A 23,288-nucleotide genomic window follows, 5' to 3' on the forward strand; every position below is an offset into this window, starting at 1 on the left:
GGTGTCAGAGCCCCACAATGCACACAGGTATAGCAGCTCACACAAACATCCACATCAAGGCACATAGGTATTTATCTGTTATTACAGATTACACCCATCTGAAGTACAATGAAACTGCATTACACTGAAAGATCTGCTTGCAAACATGTTCAGAGTGCTGCCAGTGGAGCCTGCATCAGAGTCTTCCACTCACCTGCTCAGGTAGCAATAAAAGAAGTTTGCAAGCTTGCAAGGGAAAACCCTGGGTAGACTGGATGACCATAGATGTCCTGATGTGCTCTTTTCACATGGGAGAGAGCTACTTATTGTGCATAAATTTTGGTCAGGGTTTCCCCAGGTCTTCCCAAAATTTGATGCTTTCTGTTTAAAACCTTCTACGTTTCTTCTCAAAGGCATTTATTTGCTATTTGTGTTTATACCCAGAAGTCTCTGATCATTTAAGCATAGATAACTGAGCAGGAAAAAAGGGGTATTTTGTGATGTTTTTAGTAGTACTTATTTACTACAGTTATCCTAGGGATTGGCTGTTATATGGCATATCAATACCATTGGTTGTGAAGAATGTGAATGTTTGTGAAAACGAAAGCTCTAGGAGTTTTATGAAGTAGAACAGATAGGGATCTCTTCCAGTATCAGACAACATTTTTTCCACATGATATTGGAAAACATTGAAGAGAACTGCAGAAGCCTGTGGTACTTTTAATGTAGCTTTTCCAGAATCTATTAGATAAAAGGCTGTGTGCACACATTTTGAGTGGCAAAATATATACTGCAACCATATTGTAGATAAAAAGTCTGTGAACGAATGCAACATATCAAACCATTTTGTGTCCTTAAGGGGATTTTCTACATTTTTATAAGAGGATTTTTTTTTTCACTAATTGTATCTAATCAACTGATAAAAGCAGATATTCTTTTGAATAGTGCAGGGTACACTTCATACAAACAGAATTTACTTTCCTGTGCACACCTCCTATGTACACACTGGATAACTTCTGCTCCAGTTTTACCTAGCAATATTACTAAAGGTGTTAGACACAGCTTACAACTTCAAAACAATGTTTTAGCATCTCTGAAGCCCACACAATTTTTCTTAAAACTGTGTAAAAAAACACATTTTCAGAGTCCCCTTGGAGTTAACCTCCTGCAATCAATACAAGGTTTTTCCCTGCCTCTCTACTTGCTGACAGCATCAAGGAGGCTTTGCATCAAATTCAGGCAAGTCTTATCCTTTTTTTTTTTTTCAGAAGGTGTCAGAGGAGGTAAAATGATATTTCAAAGTTCTTTCCAATGTCAAAAATTCCCTTTCTCAAGTACCTTACTGGCCATAGGGTTGGAGATAAGCAATAGCCTGGAATTCTGGGCTTCATGGCAAGTGCCAGCAGAAGGGCCATGGGACTGCCTGGGCTCTGTGTTTGTTATTCCTACATCCACTGGGATGTATAGTCCAGTATTAAATCTAAAGCCCTTAAACCTCCCTAAGACTGCCCAGCTGTTTTGCAGGCACAGTCTCAAAGACTTAAAAGTCATGGTGTACAATGGGGAATTTATAGCAAAAATGAGATCCAAGCCTTCAGTGGTCTGGATGCATCAGTGTGCTGCAGGAAATTTCTAAGAAGCAGCACATGCTGCTGAAAATTCTCTTGAATACAAGTAGATAGGAATAAAATTATTGAATTTTGCATACTTTTTCACCTCTGTTACAAGAAATTCATTAATCATTTCCTAAAAACAAACTAGGCACAGATATTTAATATTTATTTCCTCATGGGGTCAAGAAGTTCTGAAATAAGGTATCAGTGTCATCTCCTGACAGTGGGGAAATTTCTTGTAAACCTTTTTACTCCACTGTATCCTTGCAGTCTACATAATGACTGTTTAAGAATTGTATTATGTACTTAAGAATTAATAGCTTTAGTCCAGTGGCATTTCTCACACAGAAATTGTTTCAACAAAAAGTTTCCAGCCACTACAAAGGAAGAGGTTAATGGTCAAAGAAAAGAAAGGGCAAATCTCCCAGTTAACTCGTGGAATTACAGCTAAAGCAAGACAACCTTTGTTTAAATAGATGCTGTCACAGCAAAAGATCACTAGCTATAAATCACAGTGGGTTTTTATTTGCAATGTTTTCTGATGGGTTATGCTGGTCATCACATGTGCTTGATGACCATCAGCTATGTCCTCTGATTTCATGCCAGAGGCAGTAATGTAAGATCAAGGTTGGGCAGAACTGGGGTTAGTGAAGGGGGCTCTGTTATGTGTGTGTGAGAAAGGCAATGCAAGATTTAGGATTAAATCAAAACCCCTACAGTTTTCATGTATTAAAAAAACATGGGAGATGCAAGATTTTCACAAGAGAATTAAATGCAAACAAAATGTCCTTTCATCATCTTTATATAGAGTGTCTTTTCACTCATCTTTGTACCATTCTGGTTCAGTTGTAGCAATATTTTGCATTCTTGGCTAGAATTACCACAGATTTTATTATTAATAATAATAGTTAATACATTTATGAATTAACTATTTACCACAATGGGGAAGTTTCACCATGTCTTTGTTTTAACATGTCTGACCTCTGGAGTGCTGTGCAAGGATTCTCATTATGAAGCCACAGGTAGAGTTCCCTGGTGGTTTGGTCTTTTTTTAAGCAAATGCAGCAGCACAACATTATGAAATATCCATCTTAAATTCTCATATAGAAAAGAATCCCTTCTGGTTTTGCTAGTGTGCCAGCAGTGAGGGCGGGATGCTGGTTTATGCTGGGAGCTGTGCTGCCTGCTCTACTTAATCCTGAACTATGAAGTCTTGGGGCAGTAATGATTAGAGCCACACACAGGTTCCACCAGTCATAACAGTCATGTGCTAATAAACAGTGTGAATAAATTTGCTACTTGTTGACTTTCTCATACTGAAATTAATTTATTTTAACAAGCAAAAGGCAAATCCAGCATTCAGTGCAAAGCAAGGAGGTCTTTCCTAGCTTTCCCAGGAGAACAGGCTTTATCCTGCATGCTCTGCTGGATCTTTGTAAGACTACATAAAGCTCTCCTGGTAAATCCTGACAAGCTTATAGAGGCTTTCAGAAGGGCTCTTTCTCTGATACAGAAGCCAATAGTTATCACAGGCCTGATACTGGTATAAGAAAGAAGAGAAAGAGTCTTTGCAGTACCTCGAGTCCTTCAGATACAGAATCTTTTCAGAAGACACTGAAAAAGCAGGCTGGCAGCAAGCACATAATTTGTGGCTTCTTCAAAGTCTCTGGGGCCTCATGAGTAGATGATTAGAGCTTCTGAGCACCACTATAGATAGTACTTAAGTACTTAAAACAGAAGTTAGCCACCATATGCCACTGAAAAATACTGCTTCTCTTTTAAAATACAGGTGTTTTTATCATGTGAGCTAATTCTTTGCCAATACAGTTAGATCTGCTGTTAGACTAGGAATGCCCCACTGATGACTATAAAGGGATTGTTTTATTTTTTTTATTTTTTAAATGGGAATATTTTCCTGGTGCAGCCATTTCCAATGTTTCCCAGTCTCTATCACAGAGTCTTGTGACCCTGGGCTGCATTCTTGGTGCACTGTAGTTAAGTTGAGTATCTATCTCTCTGAAGTTGCTGGCAAATTATTTGAGTTTCCATGGTCAGGATGTCATGGTTCTAATGAAATCCCTAAATCTTCTCTGCATGACTGGGGGAAAGCATCACCTTTACAAACACAAAGGACAGATTCACAGATTTATTTGTAAATGTCAGAATCTTCTTTTCTCTTTAGCAAACCAGTCTTTGGCAGCCCAAATGTTCTCCATGGTTTAATTTCTAAGGCAAATATTTCTATAGATCTCCTGCTGTAGCTGTAATGATTCAAAGTAGTGTTTAAACTGGCATCTCCTGCTGGTTAAGACTCCTCTGATAGTGAGAATATGTTCTGAATGCCATTCTATTTTTAAATTTTGGGCAATTACATGGCAATAAGTTAAATCTTAGAACTGCAGTAATGTGAAAATGAAAAAAAAATATTTTTTAATTGAAATAGAACAAGTAAAGCAAAAGGATCTTTCTTGTTCTTTGTCAGTAGCAAACAAGTAGTGGTATTTAATATGAGAGAAAAACGTGGATTTTGAAGTGGATTATAAGAATCTACACTTGGGAAATTGAGCCCACAATTCTGATATTTATAGTTCCAGATGCTTCCTCGAAAAATGCTTTATCCCTTTAGGTATATTTAAGGCAATAATGTTGAAAGACTGAATCACTACTTGCATAAACATTTCTGCAGGAATAGTTGCAATCATTGATACACCCACTTATCTCATTAGAAGTCAGATAACAGTTCCAGATGAAGAGGAGGGACCAGAGATGGATGCTCCTTTTCCTATGTGGGGCATAGAGTGAAAATAAAAAGGAGATGAAGTTGGAACAAAAATTATTGTTTATAAGAACATGTAATGTAGTAATCCTTAAAAGTGCTGAAAATGTAGGCTTCTAGATATATGTGACCTAGAAGTATCAGTCAAGTCATAAATGTCTTTAAGAAGATAATAAGAAGGGAGATGAGTATTGAGTCAGCACTAACAAAGGAGTAACACATTTTGGGGGGCTCCTTCACTTCTCCTAGAGCTGCTGATGTGGCATCTTGACAGGCTAGTACTGACAAGAAGTCCTAGGCTGCTTATTTAATATCCCAGTATTGTTAGAATGAGACAAGGTATCTGCATACATATGTTTCTAAAGAATAATATATAAATATACATAAAAGAATTAACCCTCCAGAAAAAAACCATGATTGCCTTGGTGTGTTTTACTCCCACAGCATTACCCAAGTATTCAGATAGTTCAGTAGCAATGCTGAAATTTCTCTGAGCTCTTCATCAGCCCTTCTAGTTTGACATTGCTAGCAATTAACCTTCATGCCCTAAGACAGAGCATCACAGTGGGTGACAGAGATGTCACCACCAGCCCTGAAGCTGATTCTGCCAAGGACTTTGGTAGTGGTGTGCCTGAGTATGGATATAGTGGTGACCTGGGCTTGGGATGCTGACTCTGCCATTAACCTGATGAACCAAATGGTTCAGCTCCCTGTCCTACCCTCACCTTTCCAGCCTGTGCCTGCCTTGCCTGCTTAGCTGGTGGCTCTGCCCATGGGGACATTGATATTGCTGTATCAGTGTGTGCTGTATTAAACTGTGGCACCCTCCTCCTTCCTTATCAGGGCTGGCAGCTGGTAAGGCAACAGCAAGGGAGAGCTCTGAGATCCTTTTCTGAGCTTTCATCTGAATTAATCACATTCAGCTGCACATCTGTAAATGTGGTGGCATCTACAGTGCAAGGCAATAAAGAAAGAAGTGTGAATGGTTCACTGATTCTTGAAGCTCAGTTAATCTTTTCTGCTTCTGACTGGATAATACTTTCCATCTAGTACTGGTTAAGTTGGGTGCTTAGGTAAGGAGAAGTATATTGTTCTTTAATTTATGAAAAAAACTTTCCTTGTTGGTTTTACAACTTAGGAAGCAGGCCTTTAAGGGTACTGCAACTGTATGTTTGTTAAGGAAAAAATGGCCTCTCCAGAAGATCAGTTTGATCATGGAGCCACGGTCTAGGGACAATAAGGAGTGGTTCCTAGGTTTCTCTGCTGTTAAAAAAGCAACTTGAGCACTGTCAGAGACAGTAGCAGTTGTTCAGCCTCCTCTCTTTACTGATGTGCATGGCAGAGATTCAACCAGTCCTTTAAAATTCCTGCTGCAAAGAAACTCCAAAGAAAGCACTGTCCAGGAGAACTTTTATGACATTTTTCCTTCCGAAGAACCTTGCTTTGATTTGTTATATTTATATTTATATTATTATTGAATTAATTTTATACAAATTCACTGGCTTAAAGGCTGGTAACTAAGAGGATTATGGATAATGGGAAAATAATTGTTTGCTTTGCCTGACTGCCATGAAGGTAAATGAACTGAAAGCACAGATTATGAAGCACCTGAAACAAAGATACTGATTTTTCAGCTTGTGCCCATTAATGCCAACAGCAAGTGAGGGCTCAAAGCTAGCTCTGGGGCAGCAGTGCTGATATGAATTGCCTCATTTTAGTAAGGAGCCCAGTTAATGGAAGTCACTCAGTGTTACTGTGTTGTTTTGTTAGTGAGCTTTCTATCCAAGTAACAATTCTTCACTCATTTTCTGCTTTCAATTATCTTGGTAGCATGTGATTTTCCTTTTTAAATATGTATTCCTGTCTTTCTTAGCCAGGCTATTTGTACCTGTTTAAGGTCTCCCACTGCTCAATGTTTATATTTTCCCCCATAAACCTCTTAAAACAGAGTGCACTTTTCTGAATGGCTTTAACAGTACTGAAAGTTCCTGGCAACAGAGAGAAACCCAAGGCAAAGTCCTTGGTGATTGTTCTGTTCCTCAGATGAAGATTTTGCTTGGTTGATTAACTGTGGAAAGTCTGCCATTCTAAACCATCACCGTTGGCTTTAATGCATAGTGAGTTAAAATGAAAACGTAGTAAAATAAGATGAAGCCAAAAAAGCTTTTCTGACCATATGAAAACTAGCAATGTTTCCAGATTTTAGCACTGCTGGCTAAACCATGTATTTCGTTTTGTGCAGTTTTACTAAACTGCAGGCAAAGTTGCCTGCTTACACCATGCATGTGCAACCCATGACTACTGTGAACATTCACATTGAGACTAAGGTATTAAAAGTGTGAACAATCACATAATATGCCTGCTCTTATTCTCTTCATGCTTTTGCTGACTCTAAATGTGATTGTCTTTACAGCATCTGCCCCCCTTAATGGGCATGTTTTTGCCACCATGAATGTCCTCAGCAAAATCACAGAAATGTCCCCAGATGGGTTTATAATTGTCCATGACAATGCAGAACAGCTTTCTGATAGTGAAACTCACTGTCTCTAAGCAACATAATAGCAGGCAGAGAGATGATTCTTAACAGCTACAGACTGCATCCTGATATTGAGGAGGTACAGGATGCTTTGGTTAAAATAGAAATCAAACAGACACTTTTGTGTTGTCTTGTGAGCCATCTTGTTGTAGAAGGAGGTTGGGTCAGTCAGACAGGACCTACCTTTTGTAAACCCATGCTGACAGGGCCTGATCACCTGGTTGTCTTGTATGTGCCATATGATGGTACTCAGGATATCCTGCTCCATATCCCTTCCTGGCACCGAGGTCAAACTGATAGGGGTATAGTTCCCCAGATCATCGTTTTGGCCCTTCCTGTAGATGGGAGTACTTGTATATATTTAATCATATTTTGTTTTCATCATTACTGTTTCATTTAAACTGTGCAGTTTAGTTTCCAGCCCTGAAGTTTCTCTCCCTTATTGTCCCTGCTTTCTCTGTCATTCATTTAATTGCCACAGACAAGATAAGTTGCTATCAAGTACATCTTCACATTGAACTTGGGATACCTGAAAGTTCGGTTTAGTTTAGCTTACTGATACAGGAATATAGCTAAATCTCACTACCTAAAGCTTACAGGAAAAAGCTATTCTCAGAACCTCACCATAAGCCATGTACTTGAGATTTGCATCTCTTTTCAAAAAAGATTCATATGACATTTGGAATATCTTCTAAACTTTTGGAGTATTATCTGACATGTAGGTTGTAATGAGCTGAAAAACAGGAGTCACAAATCTCTTCCCAGCCCTTGCACTGGCTTGAGCTAGTGGTCACACTTTAGGAGCTCTCTCTGATCTTGTGTTCTTTGACTGTTTGCTAGTTTATCTAGACAATTTTCTTTTCAGGTATAAGTTATGAAGGGATAGGAAAAGGAAACCACTGGTGTTTGACACCATCAACCCATTAACACCTCACTGGATGGGACTCCAACCAGCATGATTTAAAACTTGGTGCATTAAACTCTGTGCCTCAGTTATGCCATCTCTAAAAGGGAGAAAAATAAGGATGGATAAAAACTGATCATGGTTTGCAAATAATAATTATAAAAAAAAAACCTGCATAAAAGCCAAATATTTTATTTTAGGGTTTCTGACTGCTGTGCATGGCTCAGGGAACCTTCACATTTTCACAAATGACAAATCTATCTTCTATTTTTGCCTCCTACAAAAAGGAAAACTTTGGCATGTTCAAGTATGCCTTAAAGGCAATGCTGCCTTTGGGATCTCACATAAACATAATGATAAATGTGCTGAATGGTTCTTGAAAATGCTGTGTGCTAATGTGTCAGAATATGTTTTCCCTGCACAACTCTTGATTAGCATCTTATTTACATATTGGCAAGAAAGGGACTCTGTGACAGACCTACAAAATAAAGTATGTTTTAACGTGGTCTTCTGCAAGGCCAAAGGATTAGTTCCAAAAGCAATTATCTACTGGCATGTCTTTCAGAGGCAGAGGGGATGAGTTACACATTTTGATGTACTAAACTATTTGTTTCAACAAACAGCAGTAGTGGTGGTGCTACATTTTTTTCATTTTATACTAGTGTTGAATTTACTGGATAATTTGAACTTAATGCATACTTAATGCATACACTTCCACCCATCCCCTGGCCTGTCACAGGAAGCTGAGCTTTTGTAATGACAACTCCACTACATCTGGTTCAAGACAAATATTTAACTTTGGTAGAATTTATCACTAGTTTCATATTTTTGGCTGCCCAGCAGTGTGAAATTGTGAAAAAAATTCTGGAAGCTTCTAACATCATAAAAAGTTTGTTTCTTGCTGGGTTTGCTGTTATAGTACTGTATACTATAGTATACTATATATAGTGTATATATATACATAGTATATTATGCATATAATATAATATATATATAATATTATGCACATACTATATATATAGTTTACTATACTATATATAACATATATACTATGTATTATATACTATACTATAGTATTGTCATAGTAAATTGATTATTCTTGGCTTTGTTTGTTTGTTGTGTGGTTTTTTTCAAAAAAGTAGTCTCTACAGGTTCTCTCATCATCCTGCATTTCCAATATCTCAATACTATTCAGAAGCTCCATGTTCTAAATATCTGTTTTGGCAGTGGTAAGCATAAGAATATGTATGCAGTAAAAAAAGCCACTGGAATGATAGCTTTAGTCCTTCTATATAAATTAAAGATACTGTTAATATTATAATTTGTACCTGTGCAGTGCTTAGAATCCTTGTTATTCAAAACCCCTTGTGCACCATAAAACCACTTTATCTTGATGAGTTAGGTCAAAATAAATTTTAAGATACAATGTCCAGATAACAAACAGGTAGGAAACTGCAAAAAAATGCATGGCCAAAGCCACATCATGGAACAATCAGTTTATATTTTCACCAGTATAAGACATCCTCTATCGAAACCAGTGAAAAGATTTCTGTAGCATTTGAGATGTGAAGTGATCAGAGCAGATGTGCGCATTAGATGTTTATAATAGCCAAAAAATATTGTATCTTAAATCTCCTATTGCAGTTTAGAGACAAAAAAATAACTAAACCCTTCTCTGAAGCAGATACTGACTAGATGCACACACGGAGTGGAAAATAGCATGGGCAGAAGGAGGAAGGTGTTGGCTCCCATCTTCTGGAGATGGCACTGAAGGTCTTCAGGAGAGAGATTAGATATTCCAGTTTGTTCTTTCTGAGTTCGAGATGAAAATCAGAAAAAAAGTGGGGTCAGGAAAATCTAAATTTGCAGTTTGGACAAGAGACAGCTCAAGAATGGAAATACAGGCTTCTGAACCATTAGAGCTGGTAGATGAATTTTTGTTTTTGTTGACTTTTTCAAATGTCTTTGACTAAAGAGTTTGTTCAGGCAGTGATAAATATTATTTTGAATGTTACAATATAGTGCACACTAAACTAATATCCCCTCAAGCAATGAATGTCAACAGAGCTGTTGATATGGTATTTCTGGAGGTTATGTTATTTTAATCAGCTCTGGAGAAGACACCTCTCTGTTGTTGAATGTTACTGGCTCTTACTGGGGACTGTGATGTCTAAAATGAGAATGGTTCAGTTCAGAAAATCTGGAAAGCTGCCAGATCCAGCTGAACTCAGTGGATCAAATTCTGCTGTTTTTACACATGAGCAGCTGTGTTGACTTCATTAGGGTCTCATGTGTGTAACAGGATACTTTCTTCTAATATGATTATAGTGGGAAACTGGGATTTAAGCTGTATCTAATTTATTATTGCATTAGGTATAAGTTTGCCTGCATCATACCTCTCAATAACATTTCACAATAAAAAAGAATAATAAAAAGTAATTTTGGAAAGAAAAGAATTTAGGAGACATCTAATGGCTTTGTATAATGACATAGATTAAACAGACTAAAGAAGTGAAAGGCTGATAAAAATGTCAAAGCAAAGAGCCAGGACCAGAGAGTGATGCTCAACAACAGCAAACTGAAGAAATTAAAATGGAGTAAGAGGGTCATTACAGACTGTGGGTGGGATTTTTCAGGCACAAGTTGAGCACTGTCCCTAGTCCTTCATGTCTTACATTTGTCTTTTAGCAGGATCACAGGTGGGCCAGCCCTGGTATTCCTGAAATGTCTCTGAGAGGCTGAGGCTGGAGTGTGTTTCCAGCTCTGGAGATGTTTCCCACCTCGTTGCACTTCTGTAGTTTTCATCCAAGCTTCCACTAGACAGCCAGGCTACATAGATGGACTTTATCTCATCTTGCATCATTAACAGGACTGAGAACTCAACTTCAAGGAGTTCTTGCAAGAGCTGTTTTAAATTGATTATTGTGCCACTCAGAGGCTCTGGTTACACTGTGCTCATTAGTGATAACTGAGGCACTGAGTAAAGCAGACCTGAGAGACTTCCTGCCTTTGCAAAGACAGATAAATTTGTCTGGGCAGAGTGCCATGCCAGTCTGGTTATATTGCTCCCAGTACTTGAACTAGCTCAGAGAGAGCCAGCTCAGATAGCCCTTCATGAGAGGGTAGCAGGCTGTTTAGATATCCCCCATGCAAACAGTTAGTAACATTTTGAGCTTTTCCTGCTCTGCTTCAATTAAATTGTTCTGTTAACTCCCAACAATAAGCTAAAGTCTTTTTTTTTTTTTTTTTTTTGTGCTCTGAGAGCAGGGATGCTACCCCACTGCAGTGGTGGTGGCCTTTCACCTTCCAGCTGGCAATGCCATTACTCACTCAGGTTCCTCTTGAGGTGCTCTCATTTCTCTTCAGGGCTGGTGTGAGTGCAGGGCAGCCTCAGGGGAAGCTGGGCCAGGGGATGTGGGCACAGCTTGCTTCAGCTAATGCAGAGAGTGATATTGAGGAAGGAGAAGCAAGGGCAGAGTCATCTGGCTGCTTACTCTTTCTGTGCCAGACCCCAGATAGACCCAGAAAGGGACCATCATAGTTGAGTTGATGTCAAACATCTACGATGCATTCACTCATCTCTCCAATGACATTATCTCCAGAAATGTTATAAAAATATTAGCAACAAAAAGATTAGCCATAGAGTCCTAATTTGACCAGAAAGTATAAATATTATAAAATAAATAATATATAAAATGTTAATATTATAAAATATATAAAAAGTGTATAAAATAAAACCCAGTGAATAATTAACACGTTAGGAAATACCTCAGTGGAGCCCTAGGAAGCATGACAGAACTTCAATCATCCAGCAACATTTTGCTCTTCATATACATGGATAATGTCCAGAGTACTGGAGAACTAAATGAAGAAGTACAGGTAAAACTGACAGGATGCTTCCTGGACCCCTGTTCAACCTATCCCTGATCAAACAAGATTTAAGGCGTGATTATCTTGCTGATAATCAGTGAAGTAAGTCTAGGAGCTTCTAGTAAACACTGATGTAACAGAATAAAACCAAGTTCTGTAATATTTAGGTGTCACAGTTGTTTAGTTTGGAGTTACAGCTGGGAATTTTAGAAACATGGTCAAGGGTTCCTGAGGAAAAATGCTCAAGTGTTCACATGGCTGCTCTGTGTGGATGGAGAAGAAGGGTCTTAAAGAATACCTGCAGGGTTACTGTAACCTCTCACAAAAATATTCACCAAGGAAAGAGAGAAAGCTTCACTTTCAGCTAAAGTGGACTTTTTGTACCACTTCTAATGACTCAGTGGAGACTTCTGAGACTCCAACCAGATGCTGCTAAATAAATTTTTCCACTTAGCAACTTATTCAACCCAGGGAATTCTGTCTGCAGTACAGTTGAATGTATTCTTGCTCAGAAAATAGAAATCTTTGATTACCTTGCATTTTGAAAGCATTGTTCTTCATCCTGCCCAGTGCTCTGTGCTTTGAATAATTCTTTGTGATTGCCACCAAATAAGTCAGTGTCACAAAAGCATCAAGCAGGGAATGGATTATTATTATAACTTTTCTGTCAGAATTAGTTGTTAGCATAAAGGCTGGGTAGAAACAGTCCCTATAAAAATTATATTATGTGCATCAATCTAGAATCTTGGGGGAGAGTCACTGATCAGCTTTTAAGGTACTCTACATAAGCAATGCTACCACATTTATCAGTAATGGGTATAAATAAAGAAAAGAACCTTAGTGGGGAAAAAAGATTCATGAGGGCAGCTTGTAAAAAACTTGACATTATGTCTGTGACAGGGAAAGGAAAAGCAACCCTCTGGCAACCCTCTGTTACATGACAAACTAAAGAGCTACATTTGTTCATCACACTCCAGTGCAAATATACAATAATCAAGGGTTCCCTCACCACTGTGTTGCTCCTTCCTCCCTTCCAGGAAATTCTGCTGTGTTTCATTGTCAGAGGAGAGCACAATCCCAAAAGGGAGGTCTCTCTCCAGTGTCTGGTCCTACTCTGTTCCCTCAGCCTGCCATGGGTATTTCAGGTTGTAAGGTGGTATCATTTTTTATTCTGCTTATCTTCCATGTTGTGAGGTAATCTGCAACAGCTCTTTTTGGGAAATACACCATCAATATCACCTCAAACAGTGAAGTTCAGCATAGTATTCTTATTATTTGAGTGACCATAGTTATTGTGAGCCATTTTCCATTTGGTACTCCACAAACATGACTTGAGCATTTGCATCACTACAGAATGAGCATCCTTTCCCTATCTGACATTTGTTTAGTGACGGAGAGGAGTTTAAGTTCATGTATGTTAAAATGGCTCCTAAAGCATCAATGAAAAATTCTGAGTAGAAGGCATCAATAAAAAAAGTTTTCCCTATCACTAAAATGCCCACGGCCAAAAGCCAAGTGTCTCCTTCATCTCTACTTATCTGACACTGTAGCTGATAAATAGCTCATGCAGCTGTGACCATTCCTTGCTCTCTTCACTTTAGGAAGGAACAAACAACTTCTTACCTTCTTGGAGGCTTACATTGTTATTTTTATTTACATTACAAACATACCTAGACCTTCAGATCAATATCTGACTGAAATATTATGCAAACAGTGGCAAAAATACTCTGAAAAGCCTATATCTGAGGATGTGTGACATACAGAAGGCAAAGAAAGCTGAAGTCAAACTAATTATAGATCTTATACTCATTTACAACTTCTCTGCTCATTAAAAACCCACAGAAGAAGTGTTGAAACTCCCCATCTGTGCCTTCAGACATTAGGGCCCAAGGATACAGCTGGAAGATGACATTGTAGTGACAGCAGCAGGGAGACTGCAAGCTGGAAATACATGGAGGAAGAAGAGGGTGTCAGGTGGAGGCCAGAGGGCAGCAGCCCCCTTCCAAATCAGCAGCATCTTAAAGGCTGAGCTAGAGAGGTTCCACCAAGATCAATGCCTTCAGCAGCTGCTGGCTGGGGATTGTGGTTCTCCTGTGCATTCAGAATATTCCTGGCAGAGCAATCAGAGGCAGATATGGGCTGGAAAAGCTCAGCCCTCCTCAAAATATTCAGCTAAGGATTCAGATTTGAAGATCTTATCCAAAAGGAAAACTCAGAGCCCCAGTTTACCTTCAAATAATATGTTATTTTTATACAACAGACTTCAGCACCAAGACAAAAGTGATCCAGATATCACAGCCTGGTACTCTCCCTTCCAAATGGAAGATTTTAAATAGGGAGGTGCACGTCCAAGACATGCACATAGCAAAAATAATGCTAGCACTGCAATTCAGTCTAAGATGTTCAACAAGAGGTGGTTTAGCAAGGGCTTGAAATTACAGATGTACCTGTTAGGTTTTACAGGAATTGGTGGAAGCTGCAATGAAAAGGATATAGACAAGCCAAGAGATTAAAAAACTTGTATGTGGAAGGATCCCATTTCATGCCACTTTTATGCTGAATGTTTTATATATCATGCTGAATGATGATGCCATCAACAACTAACTCAACACCACCACTTATGTGGGATGCCATCCAGTGTGTCTAAATGTTGTAACACTGTCCCATATAACTTAAAATAATGGTTCAGTGCAAGTCAGTTTTTCAATCTGCTCTCAGATCAATTCTCATTTTAACTCTTAGTAACAAACACTTGCTGCCTGTCAGGAGCTGCATCTGTCTCTAAGTGGCAAAACCCGTGTGCTTTGCTGTAAATGAAGCATGGAATACATTGTCAATACAAGCTGTCCAAAACATGAGAGCATTTAAATATTTTATGATTTTTTTCAATGTTCTATCAGGGATTGAACACTGGACTGAGTCTTAAGTGAGAGCAATTTACCACATGAAGAGCATAATGAAAGTCTTTCATAAAAATGAATACTTAAAGAGTATACTTTGTGGTAATATAATTGTTCAAACTCAATGCAATCACAATGTTTCATTATTCTTTTTCTAGTATAATTCTAATTTTAGTATTATATGTATAAATATGTTTCACTATTCTTTTTCTAGTATAATTCTAATCTTAGTATTATATAAATATAAACTGCACTGAATAGGAATCATCATTCTGCACAGAATCAGGCTCAGAATCATCCCAAGTCTATCAGTTTAGGCTTTTCTTCTTAGAAAAACACTATTGCAATGAAATCTCTGCAAGCACTAACCTCAAGTACTGGGTCTGGCATTTTATTTCATCTAGTTGATTTTCTTTATTGCAGCCAAGTTGATAGAAGATTGAAAAATCATCTATTGTACACGTGTAAATGCTTTGAGAATACTTTTTGATATGCACACCAATTAGCTTATTAGCAAATTCAGACCACAAAAATCACACTTTGAGATGTGATTCCAGCTATTTGCATCCCAACTAATCACCTCAACCCATGTATGAAGAAGAAGGGGCAAGATTATTAGCACATCTGTCTCCATTTCTAGCACTCCTACTACTATGATAATGTGTTGTTTGGGTTGGTTATTAATCACTGCAGAACAGAGCAGTGCCAGAGAAACCAGCCTAGGTCTCACTAGAGCATTTTCCAATTTCATCTCCTAATTAATGCTTGGCCAAGGCTCTTCCTATGTTGACTTTGGTCTTACATTGAACAAGGCATAAAACCCATGGGCCCCTACAAGGCAAGAGTAAGGGTTCATAAAGTCATCCCTATGAAACATTCTTTGGCTTCTCCATAAATTTCATTGTGTGCTCCTGCAAAGTGCTGTGAGCCTTCCAGCTCCCCATAGTTCCAGCAAAGGATGAGATTTTCTCAAGGATTATGCTCAAGTGGACCCTGCAAACTCATTTGCTTCACTAGTGCATTTAATTGCCCCCAGACATACTTTTTATTCTTTACCATGAATACAGTTGCTTAAATGCTTGACAAGGGCAGTGTGAAAACCCATTTTTCCTCCCATGCATGAAAAGTGGCTGAGCAAGTAACATGAGTGGAAGAATGAAGCATTTCCATGTGTGAACAGCAAGGAGATACATAGCAAAAATCAAGAGTGGAGTTTGGGTCAGATTCAGAGAGATGTGTGATGAGGATTAGTGATGCAGTGAGAACAGAGAGAAGTGGAAAGTTAAAAGACATGGAATATCTTTAAAAACAGTCAAGGGAATTTTAAGTGCATGCCCAAATGAGCTAACAGATGAGAAAAAAAATACCATCTAGCGCCAGGGGACATTAAATAGGCAGCTACAGAGCTCTCTACAGGCAGGACACCTAGCATGAATGAAGGGTAGATGCAGCAATTATAAAGTGAATCTATGATTGATTTATGAAGTTATTCTTCTGCTAGTAAAGCATTTGTTTAGATCTTTACTTTATAAAATATATATATATATAAAATAAATATATATATAATAGACTCCATTTTAACAAATGCCCTTCTTTCTCTACTTTCTTCTATTTTACCTACAGTAGATACTCTTTCACATCTAGTTGTAATAATTCTGACAGCCTGGAAGCTGTCATAAAATAAAATAGTTATTTTAATAAATAAAAAATTTATTTAAAGTTATTTAAATAAATAAAATAGTTATTTTTAGTTATGATAATTACTCGCTTGAGCATATCAAGTTAGAAATCACTGGATAGTAGAGACAAATTTCTGTTGGATTCAGATTTTGCACTGCAAATCTGATACTTCCACCTGAATTCTTATGGGATGTAATTTTAGACTTAGCTGCTTTTATACCTCCATGTCTTCCAGCTCACATTTCACTGAATATTTCATACAGTCTGGTCATATTAACAGTAAGTCAAATAACTACCCTTTCAGTCTGTAGTAATAAAGCTGTATTTTCACATCAAATCATATTATTTAATGGAATAATGAAGATTTTATATGTCTTGTGTAACATGGGTCTTTTTTTTTGACTATTTCTACATGTTTTATTTTTATAGATACTTGGACTTCCTATATTGAGTCAAATCCTCAGCAGATGGGAACTGTCCTGGATCAGAGGAAGTTATGGAGGTGAATCTGTTTAAACCAGTTAAGGATCCAGTCTTTATTTCTGGGTTTTAAGATCACTGACTTCCCAGCTGTACCTCAGCTGACACACAAAAGCACACACAGACAAATGCTTCCTGTGTTTTCACAGTGCAAGCCTGACGTGCTCTTACAGAATAGTTCTTAAGAATTACACCTGTATCTGTGGCTGTTCATTCTTTCCCTTTTGATTTTGGATTTACTCAGAATCCAGCCCTGCCCCTGATCCAGTTTGAAATCTCAGAATTTTCTATCTATCTTCAGTAAAATCTAAAGGTCTAGCAACAGCAAAGCATGAGGAAGAGCTCAGCAAACAAGCAATTACTAAAAAACACACCAAGAACCAGCATGTGGATATATCTAAAACAAAAAAGTAGTTGGAAGGGACTCCATGTTGATTTTGACAGCTATCCATTAGCATTTGAGGATGAGGAGTTTAAGTTTCAAATGAGGCCCTTAGAAGCTGGGAGACTGGAGGATTATTTGAATCTGAAGTGCAGCAACTGGTGTACTAAGAGTGTCAGGGTGATTTATTACAAACTGAGCTTCAAGGTACAAATAACTTTAGTGTTGCAAGAGACAGAGATATCAGAAAAAGGCTTATCTTAGTGTCACAGGTACCTCTCCTGACCATCCTGAACAGCTTTTCCAAGCACACCCCCAGGTTTACAACAGGGCAGTGATGGCCACCACCAACCCCTGTTGTTTGCGGGCAAAGTTGTGTGTGGTTTGTATTTACACTGTTGTTAATACCCTTTACACATGCTTGTACCTTTTGTCCCTGAGTTATGCAGTACACCTGGGGTAGCTACCATCAGAAAACATCTTCAAGAACAACCTTACAGGAGGGGTCATGTCACTCCTTTAATTAGAAAAGAGGTTCAATGCATTAAAGGGGAAGCATGGACTTCCTTGGGTTGAAGGGACAGGACTCATTCATTTCACTTTTTGATGCATAAATACAGGAGTGCTGAAAAGGGATCTGACACAAGATATATATTATATTATGACCATCTCATGTTAATCTGAGTGATTAGGTAAAATCACACACAGCTGAGGTTTCTGGATGAATACACCTATATCTGACCATTACATTTTTTGCAGCTTTGGTCCTATGAATCTTGCTATGAATCTTTACAGCCCCATCAAACAGAGAAAGAAGGATCAAGTTTATATTGCATTTGTATCACTCTTTTTTATACCAGCTTTATTAAGAATGCAGCACTATAACTTCTCCATTTTTTCCCTGCTGTCACCTAATAATACCTGGTTTCCATAGCTCATAATTTTAAAACAGCAATCTACTTCTAAACTTTTAGAGGATGAAAGTAGAGAAACAAACACAAAGCCTGGCACTTATTTTTACCTCATATTTGTTGCCTGGGAAAAACCCAGATAAGAGAGTTTCCTTAGGAACTCACTTGAGTATGCAATTCAGGACCACAGAGTCAGTCAAGTCAAGTTAAAAGTGCAGCCTATTACTATGTTACCCTGTGGATGAACCAGAGTAAGCTGCTGGCCCTTGGCAGGCTTCCACCATAGCCCTTGATGCCAGTTTTGGGAACATGCTGTTTATGTGCTTCAGAGCCCAGGAACTGGCTTTGGACACCAGTTTACTCATGTCACAGAGTCACCCACTGAGCTTGATCTCTTGTTACTCCCCAAAATGTAACCAGTGTCCTGCAACATCCTGCCAGGGAGCATCATCACTAACATGCAGACCGCACTTCCCTAAATATCTGTCCCCGCTCCTACACATTCTGTTTTTTCTGCTCAAATAGGACAAATACTCAGGGCAGTTTTAGTGGTAAAGGACCAGGACCTGGAGAGAGAGCCTCTCTTCAGAGTTATTCGTGGTGGTTAACTGAATGGACATCAGAAGGAAACATCATTTGCCTATTTCTGACTTGCAATAGAATGGTATTTGCTACCCTTTTAATGGCAATATCTATCTCCTGAGCCATATGGCCTCTGTTGCAGTGTATTAATAAACTAATCTAATAGAGCTGTACATATTTAATATACAGCAGAAGCAGCTGGTGGCTGTTTCTTGTGAGCTCTCTGGCTTTCCCTAATGTTTCAGTCATCATAGTTTAAAGTTCTAAGATAGCTCCTTCCAGGAAAAGAACAGTTTTTTTCCCCATCTACCCACAAAACCAAACAAATTCATCATTCCTAAAAGAAGGCTTTAATTTAAAAGGAAGTTATAAGCAGTGTTATAAGCCTCATCTCCATCTTCCTAAGTTATTGCACTTAAAAGGGTCTAGCTGGATGTAAGCCATGATCCCAGAGGTAGAAAACCAATGTTTTCAACACTAAATGTGTTGTCATCTTTGTCCCAGTGCAGTGGACAAAAGGATACAAATCAGAATCACTTCTGAGCCAGACAACTGTAAAAAGTCTTCACTAGAGATACACAGAAGCCCCCTGGGAGGGTGAATTGCACTTCTGACATCTGTCAATAACATACATGTCCATCTAGTGAACTGAGCTTACTTTTTTCTCAAAGGAGCGAAGCACTTCAAACACACAGGAAAAACCTGGTGTATATCTGTATGCATATTAAAGAGACACAAATGACATAAAGGAGCTCCTCTCTTCTCTGAGAGAGATACAAGATATACATTTAACCAAACAATACATTTACTACAAACTTTATTTTCCACAGTCTGAACCACTACACACTGCACAGTGCTGGGAAAAATTAGGCCCCCTCCTTTCTTCTAACACTGCTCTATAAACACATCAGGTTTAGCCTTTATTTCACTTCATACCTATTTCCCTTCCTGCAAGAAGCAAGCGCTTAAGCACTTCTTCCTAACAAAATATGGATTTGTTGTCTACCAGTCAGTGCAGAGAAGCATCATTGCCTCTAATCTGCAGGGAGACACTAAGGGGCTCCAGGAGGAGATGCAATTTGTTCAGGGTCATAACTAACCAGGGGCTGAGCCTCAGAGTGAAGGAGGGTGCCCTTTTGCCCCTGGGCTATCACACACAGGACTCTCCATCACAGCTACCCCAGTCAAGAAGTGATACTGAGACAGGGAAAAGTAAGAGCCTAGGAGCCCACTGGATAGGACAAATAAATCAATCCCTTCTCAGCTCTCACAACTAAAGAACTATTGGCTTTTTTATTTTTTATTTATTTATTATTGTTACTTTTCCCAAGCAAGTATGATTTATGTGCACTAGAACTCATTAAAACTAAATGAGTGAAGTCAATCAGTTATGCAAAAAATACTTAAGTAACATAGTCCTAAAAATCAAAATTCATCTTTCCACACCAGTGCAACTTCAGAAATGAGACTGAAGTGATTTATTCCCTCCCTCCCCCCCCCCAAAGTTGTTCTGCTCGAGGTGTCTGCAAACACTAAGCAGAGCAATGTACAATTACCTTTGTGTTCTTAATGATACAGGGGACTGAAGCTGACTTTTTGTGGTGCTTGCAAGGACATGCCAGTTAATTAGAAGCAGTCAGTGCTGGGATGGGGCACACTGAGCTCCTTACTGTGACACATTCCAGTAGTATATGATAGCTGATTAACATGGATATCATCAGTATTCCCTGGATCAATTTTCCTTTCTAGTGAACATGGCATTTTATATGTACATTACAGTCAAACATTTCAAGGGAGATAAACACTGTAATTAAGCATCATATTAGAAGTGAAATATAATTTGTATTTCTCTTAATATAGGTACTGCTACCCATTCAGTCACTGATTCAGATTTCCTAAAAATTGTAAATGTTTATCAGGATAGTAAGTTCCCCATGATAGACTATTTATGCTCAAATACTTTAATGTGTAAGGCAAAGATCTCCCTCCCTCTAGGCAGGAAATTCCTGAGAAACAAAGACAGCAATTTCCCTAGAGGGAAGTCTTGGAATGTAAGGAGGTGGCTTAGTTTGAAGATTATGAACAATTTTTTTTTTTTTTTGGAAGGGTCCCAACACAGTTTAGAAAGTCCTTCAAAGCCTTTCAGAGTCATGGCTAAAACCAGTGTCACAAGTAACTTAGAGACACTAAAGTGCAGTCTTTCAACTTCTTGCCTGAAACAAATACCAGTTTTGAAATCTGGATTGTTATTAAGGGACTGTCTCCCACAAAACCTTATGTTCCATAGTACTTGCTCTTCTGCTAATAAGGAACAGTTAAGTTGATTTTTTTCCTCCCTTTTTCTCCATTTCAGTGTGAAAATTTGAGCACTGCAGATTCAAGGCCCCTCCATTTGCTCACCATTAATCCCAATAATTCCCAATAATCCTTAGCTTTAATTTACTTGTCTTATTTTTTTCATTGTTCTCCTTCACAGGATTAAAATGTAAGCAGTCAGTGCAGTGTCACCTGGCCATTAGGTGTGATGAATTTCTGTCCTATGAGTGAAATTTTTTAAACCAGCATTTCACTGGTTATTTTTAAATAGGCATAAGTAACACCACTGCAGCACAGTCCACTCCAATTGACACAATGACAGAAATATCAGATTACAAAACCTCACTCCTGTGTTTAGCCATAATGCTGACAATCCTGATCAGAAAAAATAATCCGGTAACATTATAAATGTATTTTAAAAGATACTTCCAGACTCAAAGACCTCTGAAACTGTTAGGAAATGTGTCATGGCATTGTATCTTGGCATTACACCCCATGCACAGCTCTAAGGATAATATTCCCCACCAGCAGCACCAGCTCAAAAAACTTCAAAAGAGATGCTATTAGGCACAATATTTTTTGTTAACACTTTCAGATGCATGGCTGAAAACTACATTAAGGAGGAGCAATGCATTTACTTTACCACTGAGCAAATGCAGACCAATATTCATGCTCACTCAGACTTGTGGTTAAAGCTCTGTTATGCCATAAACCATCAGCTTCTGAAGCAGCAATTGCCAGTTCAAGTTCCAAAATGTTCTTGCATTGAAAGTCACTCACAGTTGGCATTGCAATTAAAAAGATATCTACGTATTTCTTTGTTATTGTGTTCCAGGACATGATAGACCACCTAAATATTACAGAAAAAAGTAATCCTAAAATAGATAGAGTTGGGGGAGGTTTTCAGCTTCAGTATGACCATCTCATACATTATCAGTGAGCATGTAGAGATTCCCTTCCCTCATCAGTCTGGTTGAAAATGAAACACAGAGAGAAGGCTGGATGATGTGTGTGTGTGTGCATGGAAAATGCAGAGGAAAAACAGGGGGTAGCAGGGGGATTAATGGGCAGCAAAGGAGTGGAAAGGGAAAGGACAGGGCACGTCTCCTATTCTTTGAACCAAGTGTTGTTCATCCAATGGATCAGTGGTCCCCAGCAAGCAGCTGCAGGCAGCACTGTATGGCAGCACGGGCTCTGCAGGTGGGGGCTCAGCAGGGCTTCTGCCTTTGTCCAGTCACTCACTCTGTGAGCTTAACACCTGCTGGCACTCACTCCCCTTTCTTTTATTTAAATAAGTGTGGTTTTGTTACAGATACAATTATATTTTCTCTCGCACACGCACATTCCCATGGGGATGAAAACCAGCAGGACTGAACTCATCCTGGATGGAAGCCTGCTCACTTCAAGGCTTTTATTCCCAGAGATACACACACAAGTAAAGAAGGATCAGGCCTGCCCGTCCTTAGTAAATTCATTCAGATTAACAGAAAAATCCCATAGTCTAAAATATAACTCTCCTACAACTTATTGTTGCCTGAGCAGCAACAGTGGTAAAAAGAGAGAGAAAAAAAGTCTTTGGGAAGGGTGTAGAAAATAAAAATCCACAATCTTCACTTTGAAAGGTGTCCTGGGTTAGCATAGGGGTATTTTGGAAGCAGGGGGGGCACAGAGGTGGCTCTTGTGAGAAGCTGCTGGAAGCTCCCTTGGTTCCCATCCCTGCCCCACCTCTGCCCAAGGCTGAGCAGATATGGGGAGCTGGATACAGTTCTGTAACGTATTCAAGAAAGGGGAAACAAAACTGCAAAAAATGAAAAAAAAGAGAGCTGCAGAGCAGAAGGAGAGGAGGGAGAGCAATGACAGAGGAAAGACACCAAGGTCAGTGAAAAAGGAGAGGGAAAGGCACCTGAGCAGAAATTTCTCTGCAGCCCATTGTGAGATGGCAGCTGTGCCCCGGCAGCCCATGGAGAAGCACAGTGGTGGTATTAAGATCTGGCCATGTTGTCTCTCTCTCCTTGTAGATGTATTTATTTATTTTTTCCCAAGTTAAAGTTGTCTGGGGCTTTTTTCCTGTTACTGTAACTGGGGAATGTAAACCTCCTTATCTTTATCTTGATTAATGAACCTTTGGGTGGATTTTCTGCTCCTTGTCACACAGTGGGGGTGAGGTGTCAGTGAGTGGAAGCCTGGCTGGTACCAGCTGGGCCTAAACCATGACAACAGGGAATAACTAAACTAAGCAGAAACATCCGATTGTCAGTGCCACTTACACTTCAAATTCAGTAAAGTCACAGAAAGTATAAATGCAAAGCACAGCTTGTACCTGAGATGCTGTAAGTACAGCAAGAAAGCAAGAGAAATG

The 23,288-nt window shown here is 38.8% G+C and overlaps 1 long non-coding RNA gene across 1 annotated transcript in view; it reads left to right on the forward strand.

The window, feature by feature from the left end:
- LOC139796325 (uncharacterized) overlaps positions 1-16,988 on the forward strand; it is a 107,499-nt gene extending 90,511 nt beyond the window's left edge. The window contains exon 3 of the long non-coding RNA XR_011725949.1: positions 16,688-16,988. This is a non-coding gene — a long non-coding RNA (uncharacterized lncRNA). The remainder of the gene's footprint in view (positions 1-16,687) is intronic.
- The last annotated feature ends 6,300 nt before the right edge of the window (positions 16,989-23,288 follow it).

Source organism: Heliangelus exortis, chromosome 4 (assembly GCF_036169615.1).
Source record: "Heliangelus exortis chromosome 4, bHelExo1.hap1, whole genome shotgun sequence".
NCBI lineage: Eukaryota > Metazoa > Chordata > Aves > Apodiformes > Trochilidae > Heliangelus > Heliangelus exortis.